The sequence below is a fragment of the Eptatretus burgeri genome, chromosome 3 (assembly GCF_056783735.1).
Source record: "Eptatretus burgeri isolate ZD-2024b chromosome 3, Ebu_testis_v1, whole genome shotgun sequence".
NCBI classification, from domain to species: Eukaryota; Metazoa; Chordata; class Myxini; order Myxiniformes; family Myxinidae; genus Eptatretus; species Eptatretus burgeri.
In genome coordinates, this window is record NC_140963.1 from 91,680,932 (window position 1) to 91,688,739 (window position 7,808).

Sequence of the window (7,808 nt, forward strand, 5' to 3'; positions counted from 1 at the left end):
GCTATTTCATGATCTTTGGAACACCCCCCTCCCCCCCCCCAATCAAGATTCTGCTGGGTGTCACTCTTACAAAAGCCATTAATATGCAAATTAGCTACCACCATAATATAAATTACTAATTTTGCTTATATCTCGGTGTTTTGATACTGCCGTATTTCTTTGCGGCCGGACTCCAAAACTATGCCCGATATGGTCTGTGCTATCTCCATTCCATGGAAAGACTAGAGGGTGATGTTCTGGATAGATCCATGAAAGGTGAGCATGTCATGCGTCACAAGCTGGGTTTTTGGAATGGCATCTGGCCCGATATGTTTATAGAGTCCACCTTCATGCGCTTATGGACATGGCCCCCATGGCATCGTTGCAATGACAATGAAGCCCAAAACCCCCAAGAAGTGGACTTACAGTATACGTATACGCAGCTGTATTTTGCAAGATCTTTCAGACGTGGAGGGCTGCACTGTAGTGGAGGTGAGAAGCCATAAAGAGGAGAAGTCTTCTAGAATATGGTATAATGCAGCAGACAGAATGAACATTAAGGGAAAAACTGGAAGCGTACATCGATCCTTTCGATACAACTGATCATCATGAACATAGTAACCGGCAGGATTATACCCAACAAAGTGAGCACACATAAGGCATTGGACATCAGAAGAACACACATGAACAAGCATGCGACTGCTGGCTAGAAAGGGCTTCAATGCAACAATTACAAAAGAGATTGTAACTATGGCTGTATCAAGGAAGGTGATTCAGGTAGGATCTACAGAGGTCTGTGACACGACCTTGATCTACTCCAGAGTGCTTGGACTGCATCCGTCACACAAAATCAAGTTTAGTGAAGTCCTTAAGCACGAACTTGTGCCGATACCCACGTCCATGTTCATTGACAAAGGGGAAATGCGAATTGCAAAGTCCAAGGCAGGTATGAAGAAACAACTTATGGTCAAGTCCTCTGCCCAACTAACACTGCCACTAGATGCAACAATTGTTGATGGCAGTGCAGTTCTTTTGGGAGTGCACTGGCCAAACAAAGGAACCACACAAGACTACATCAGTAACTTTTGCTACTTCATTCTGGAGAAAGCTAAACACTCCAATGTGTACTTGATATTTTACCGTTACCAAGGCTTCAGCATCAAAAGTGGCCCTCGATTGGCCAGAGCCAGGCAGCATGCCAGTAGATGACACAATGCCACTGTTGCCTCAGAAACTTGTTCTCATTTATGGAGAACAAGGTCCAGTTGACTGAAACGAACAAGGTCCAGATGTGAATGGCTGTGAGCAGAGGGAAACCTGTCAGACACTGGTTAGTTGTCACAGGAAAAGGTTTGATACCAGTTGAAATTCACCATGGGAAACAAAGTGACTATGATGGTCCGCAAACAACCCCAGATATAATCATGATATATCAGGTTACACAGCTTGTCAGTGAAGGTGCAAAGAGCATCAAAGTAATCTTGGATGAAATGGATGTCTTTATTCTTCTCATGTACGCCTTCTTGGCCCATCAACTCTCATGCTGAGTCATGATGGAAAGCATGAGCTCGGAGAGGACACTTATCGACATTGATGCTTCATCAAAGAATCACAGCAGAATCATGCCACAGTTACCTGCAGCCCATGCTGTCACTGGCTGTGACATGGTTGCAAAGGATTTCGTTATTGGCAAAGCCACAGTATTCAAGTGCGTCAAGAGCAATCATTCCCTTCACAAATTCGGTGACATTCATGCTGGTATGGACGAGGTTATCACTGAGGTGACGGCATCCATGGCTGTGTGCTATGGCAGCAAAAAGGACAGTTTGTCTGATGTGCGCTTGGATATCTGGTCAGCAAAAATGGCAAAGATGAAGGCCACAAGGGCACCGGAACTTAAGAACTTACTACCTCCCACAGAGGCATTCGAGATGAATGTACAACGAGCACATATTCAGATGGTCATATGGAAATCTGCTTGTGAGGTTAACCCCAGCCCCAATCCCTCCTCCTTCCCAATTTCCAGTTTTCCCTCCTTTGAGTTTCCTTCTGTATCCATCACTAAGCTGAATATATAACTCGAGCACACCCCGGTATCGTGATCAGGAGGCAACGAGTGGTACCAGTGACCCACCATCTTGGAATACCCTAGAAGCTGGTCAGCTGCACTGGTTTCAGTGAAAAATATGGTGTTCTGTTGTGTTTTTGGCTGCAAACACAAGCATGCCCATGAGTTGAAAGTTACCAACAGTATCACTTGTCACAAGAAAGGGAACTTATTTTTTTGGAATAAGTTTTTGAAATGAAATGAAATGATGTTATTATTGTTATTTTATTATTTGGCTCTTGGTGGTGAAGTATGAACTCTGTCGTAGTTGCCTGATCAGAGTCACCGATTAGGTTTATGCTTTTGCTGATGTGTTTAAATTATCATGCTAACTTTTATTGTTGCAATCACCAGTAAAGTGATTCACAGTGGTGTGTGTGTGTGTGTGTGTGTGTGTGTGTGTGTGTGTGTGTGTGTGTGTGTGTGTGTGTGTGTGTGTGTGTGTGTGTGTGTGTGTGTGTGTGTGTGTGTGTGTGTGTGTGCTTGTTTGTTTCAAGGCATTGGCTGCAAGGAACATTGTTGTGGCTTTGTCTGCAAGGCACATTGTTGGGGCTTTGTCTGCGAGGAACATTTTGGGGCTTTGTTTGCAAGGAACATTGTTCAAACTGCTCCCCCACTTTCATTACATTTTATTGAGGATCTGAAATTCAATTATTCTCGCAAACCAACTCGACTTGACACTTCTGACATCTTAAAATTGCTCTCAGTTTTGTCGGTCACCTTTGTCCCTCTATTAAAAGGCTCCAAAGGAAAAAAAAAAAAAAAGAAGAAGTAGTGTGTAAACAAATGTGAATCGATCTGTCAACGGAACCCGATAAAGTCCAGCGCTTATCACACGCAGCTATGTGTGTACCTCTCATGTTTTCGCAAGGGAAGGGTATTCAAACATGGCAACTGCTTGGCCCCGGAAGCACGTGCTGCAGGTATGCCCCAGTTATTTATTTACAGGTCATTGGTATCCATCCCATGCATCCTATCCTGCCTCCATTCCTCCCCACACCCATTGTTTGTTCAAGTCTGCCTCTATCTTGGCCTTCAACTCTGCTGTTGGTGTTTTCTCCCTCTCAACTGTTCCTTTTGTCCTGTTGTGTCCTGATCTGTAGATGCCTCAGCATAACCACGAGCAAAGATCTCGATCTGGGTGTCTTGAACTTTATTCTTCTCCCAATACAGCGCTTGCACACCGTAAGGAAGTTACAAACTCTGACTGACACCCAATAAACTATTACAGTGCAAACAAAATACCAAGAGTTACATCAATGTCATACTGCAATAGTTCAACTTTCCAATTGATGGAGACGTATAGCATGATACATGAACTCAAAAGCACATTGGTTGGGCCCAGAAACATGAAGACTGAAGAGAGAACCGAAACTAAATAATACTAAAGTTTGGCATTAAAAAAGACCTTTGAAACCACATAATACTTTGTTTCATAGATGCCTGACATATTTGGCACTGAATTGTAATGAAGAAATACCTTGTTGCCCCCTTTATGCTGGGCTCTAAAGCCGAGTTTGCCGTTCATAGATCATGAGGCTGTTCTTCCTTTCGACGATCATGAGGCTGTTCTTCCTTTCGACGATCATGAGGCTGTTCTTCCTTTCGACGATCATGAGGCTGTTCTTCCTTTCGACGTTTGGTGAATGAATAAAAGACATTATACCTACTTTCGAACATGGTCAATGCCAGGTGTTGGCTTAATAGTTTGGGTGGTGAGCTTGGGATCCTAAGATCCTGAGTTCAAATCCCACTTGGCTGTTGAATTGATACCAGGTGTGATTGACTCTGCCTGTCATCCTTCCAAGGTCGACAAAATGAGTGCCAGCTTGCTGGTATACTGTGTCGGAGTGGTGACCCATCCAGGGTTGTGCCAAATAGCCAAGGAGACTGCTTAAGCAGCACCAACGCTCTGCACAGAGTATGGTCCCAATGGATGGGATGGATGGAACATTGTCCAAATAATCACACACGTCCATTACAAGGTATTCCAATGCATGACTGGGCTTGACAAACACATCTTGTGGTAACAGTGTGTTCAAACTGAAGTATATCGATACAAATCGGTGGTTATTTTCAGCACTATTTCCTGATTACGTAGTGCATGTACACAAACTTATGAGTTACTATGTGGTCCTCACCAAGAACACTGTACTGTATGAGAAGTAAATCAAGATACCAGTCCATTAAATTTAACATTACCAGTTGCAGTAGAAAGAAAATGAAAATATATCATATCATGAAGCTATATTTAACCACCACTAACAGCAAATATAATTATGCACTGTTGTCATTTATATGATCCGTTCAGTGTACTAATTCTAGCTCATCCATGAGCTTCCACGATGTATTTAAAAAATATAAAGAAGTCAGATTTCAAAAAAATGAAAATCACCAAATCTGAACATTGCATTTCTTTTTTTCATTTTTGCATCATGATATGAAAAACAAAAGACCAATAATCAATTATTGTTTCTGAATGAAAAGTGCCTTTTTATGAATTGATTGATTGACTAATGCAACTTCAGTTAATTTTCCAGTGATGTTTGTGGAGATAGCCATGTCTTGTTCTCCGTTGGTTATGAAAACATGTTGTGTCACATATGCACTTCAACCAATCATAGACAAGACATGGCTGTATGAACAGAAATTCAATGAAGTTGCACGATTTGAATGGGGGTATTTAAAAAAGAAAATGGATGCGAAGAGAAAAAATATTGATAAAGATCAAACTCGCAATTCTCTGTTTTTGAAATTGGATTTGTTTCACTTTAGTGAAGAAGTTAATGAAGCTTATGATTGTATAAAGACTCTTAGATTATTTTTCTCAATCGAGCAGATGGAGCACATCCCACGGATGCCTCTACCTCATGATCCCAGCAATTAGTTGTACCAGCAGAGCTTTCAAGCACCTAAGATGAGCATTGTGATTCTTCAGGATTATCTTCCAGCTTTGAACCGTGAGATAATCAGCCATTTTTGAGGTTTCTTTGAAAGTAAAAATTATTGCTGAAATTGCTATTATGAAACTGTAAATTAGCTGACGTATCTGAATCAGTGAGCGAGTGAAAAGTGTATTCTGCTGAACTTGCAAGCATGTACCTCAATTCCAGTGAGTGAATTATCTTATCTGTGACAAAAAATGATTACCGCTGTTCTTTTGAATTTTTGGTCTTCAAATGCTTCTCCAAAATAGTTTTAAAGACTTTCAGGAAGGGTCTTACCACAACATTGTGTGCTGTTTACTTTCACAAAATCCTCGCTTGGCTTTAGCTACATGATTAGATGTACCTGTAGTTGGTGGAATTTTGGGGAGGAGAGGTTGGGGAAGGGGTATTTTTTTTTTTCTTTTTTTGCAACAGTTGTAAAACAACAGTCTTCTTGATACTTTACTGAAATCTAAATAACCCGATATTGATCAGGTGACCGAACTTGCCCACCCCCAAATTTTTTTTATGTTCAGCCCTCCGAACCCTCTATGCTCCTACAGGGCAGATGTGTTTTTCCAGTAACCAGCTCCTGTTTAAAATCCTAAAATCCCACTCTTACTGCCCACCTCCACTCTTTTGTTCCTCTTTTCTCCCATTTGCGGGATGGCCTCACAGAAACTCTTCCCTCTACACACTTCCCTCCAGGACTTCAAACAAGCAGTCTGCCACCATCTCATGCCATTCCAGATTTCTACCCATTAACTTTTCATGAAGCTTACCCAACCCAATCCTGTTACTTGCAGGTTACTGTGCTTTCTACCCTCCTTTTTTCTCCTTTTTGCCTGTTCATAAAATCCCTTCTTTGTGTCCAACTGTGGCTCCATTATCAGTTTGTTGTTCTTTGTTCCCCCCTCCCCCCCCCCCCGTCAGCTCTTTCTTCCCCGAACTTAGATTTTGTAATCAAAATAAAACACAATCACCTTTGTTACCTCACTCGATATTCAGATAAAACATTTCTACATTTGTCTCATGAAGTTTCCTCTCAATATTTCACATCCTTTTCTTACTATCAAAGTTAAACGTAATGATCTGTAAGTCCTTGCTATTCATGAATAATGAATTGGCGAGGTAGATCCAAAATTTGTTTGGGGTAGAAGGTATAATTGCTTGATATTCTACTTTTTACTGAAAAGGGATAAAGTCTGAGAGGGAGAAGGGTGGGTTGAGGGAGAAGGGTGGGTTGAGGGAGAAGGGTGGGTTGAGGGAGAAGGGTGGGTTGAGGGAGAAGGGTGGGTAGAGGGAGAAGGGTGGGTAGAGGGAGAAGGGTGGGTAGAGGGAGAAGGGTGGGTTGAGGGAGAAGGGTGGGTTGAGGGAGAAGGGTGGGTTGAGGGAGAAGGTGGGTTGGATCTGGTATCAACATGATTGAGCAATTGGTCTTTCTTTGTACTTTTAATTACTCTTTGTACCTTGTAGATGTACATTATAATTTATATTAAAACTTGGAATTTGTCATTATTAATTCATTTACTTCACCATTATTGATTTTTAACAATGGAGTGAGCCTCCTTACTCTGTTGCTTTGTGCTCTACCTTGAAATAGGGCATGAAAACTTGAAATTATCTCTAAAATATTCTTCTATACAACAAGAAGCGAATACTTTGATATCATGTGGCCGGGGGCAGTAAAAGGTTAAGAATGATAAAACAATTTTGCAGTTATAAAATTTAAATGTAGACATGGTGAATTAGCATGCATGATGGGAAGAGTTGTGACGTTGGACAAATTTCTATTGATAGCCCTCAGATCAAAGGGACGTACAGCCATAAGTGTGACAGAAGACGTGACAGAAGACACAGGACAGAATAGCCAATTATATAACAGCGTGATGTCGCTGCACTGTAATAACCACTTCTGTCACCAAAAAAGAGGAAGAAATCACCTCCACAAGACGTTTTAAAAACACTTCTGGTGAAAAACAATGAAGAACGAGAGTTACAACGCTGCGCGTCAACAACTAACGGAACAGGAAGATTATCACTTCCTGCTCAGAAAATCAACTTCTAGCGTCGCACAAAAAACGATTCAGCACAAAAAACGTCACTCTTCCGCATTAACCCCGCCCACAATCCACCCGGCAATCTCCGCCCACAATTCACCCGGCAATCTCCGCCCACATCACACCCAACAATAAGTGTGACAGAAGACACAGGACAGAATAGCCAATTATATAACAGTGCGATGTCGCCGCGCTGTAAAAAGTGAATGTTTCTCTTTTGTGTGTGTGTACATAGTCTCAGCTTGTGGAAGAGCTAGCATGAGTACACTGAATGGATCAGGATACAGAAGGAGAGAGAGAGAGAGACACAGAGACACAGAGACACAGAGACACAGAGACACAGAGACACAGAGACACAGAGAGACACACACAGACCGAGACAGAGACAGACAGAGACAGAGACAGACAGACCGAGACAGAGACAGACAGACCGAGACAGAGACAGACCGAGACAGAGACAGACCGAGACAGAGACAGACCGAGACAGAGACAGACCGAGACAGAGACAGACAGAGACAGACCGAGACAGAGACACAGACAGAGACACAGACAGAGATACAGACAGAGATACAGACAGAGATACAGACAGAGACACAGACAGAGACACAGACAGAGACACAGACAGAGACAGAGACAGAGACACACACAGACAGAGACACACACAGACAGAGACACACACAGACCGAGAGACACACAGACCGAGAGACACACAGACCGAGAGACACACAGACCGAG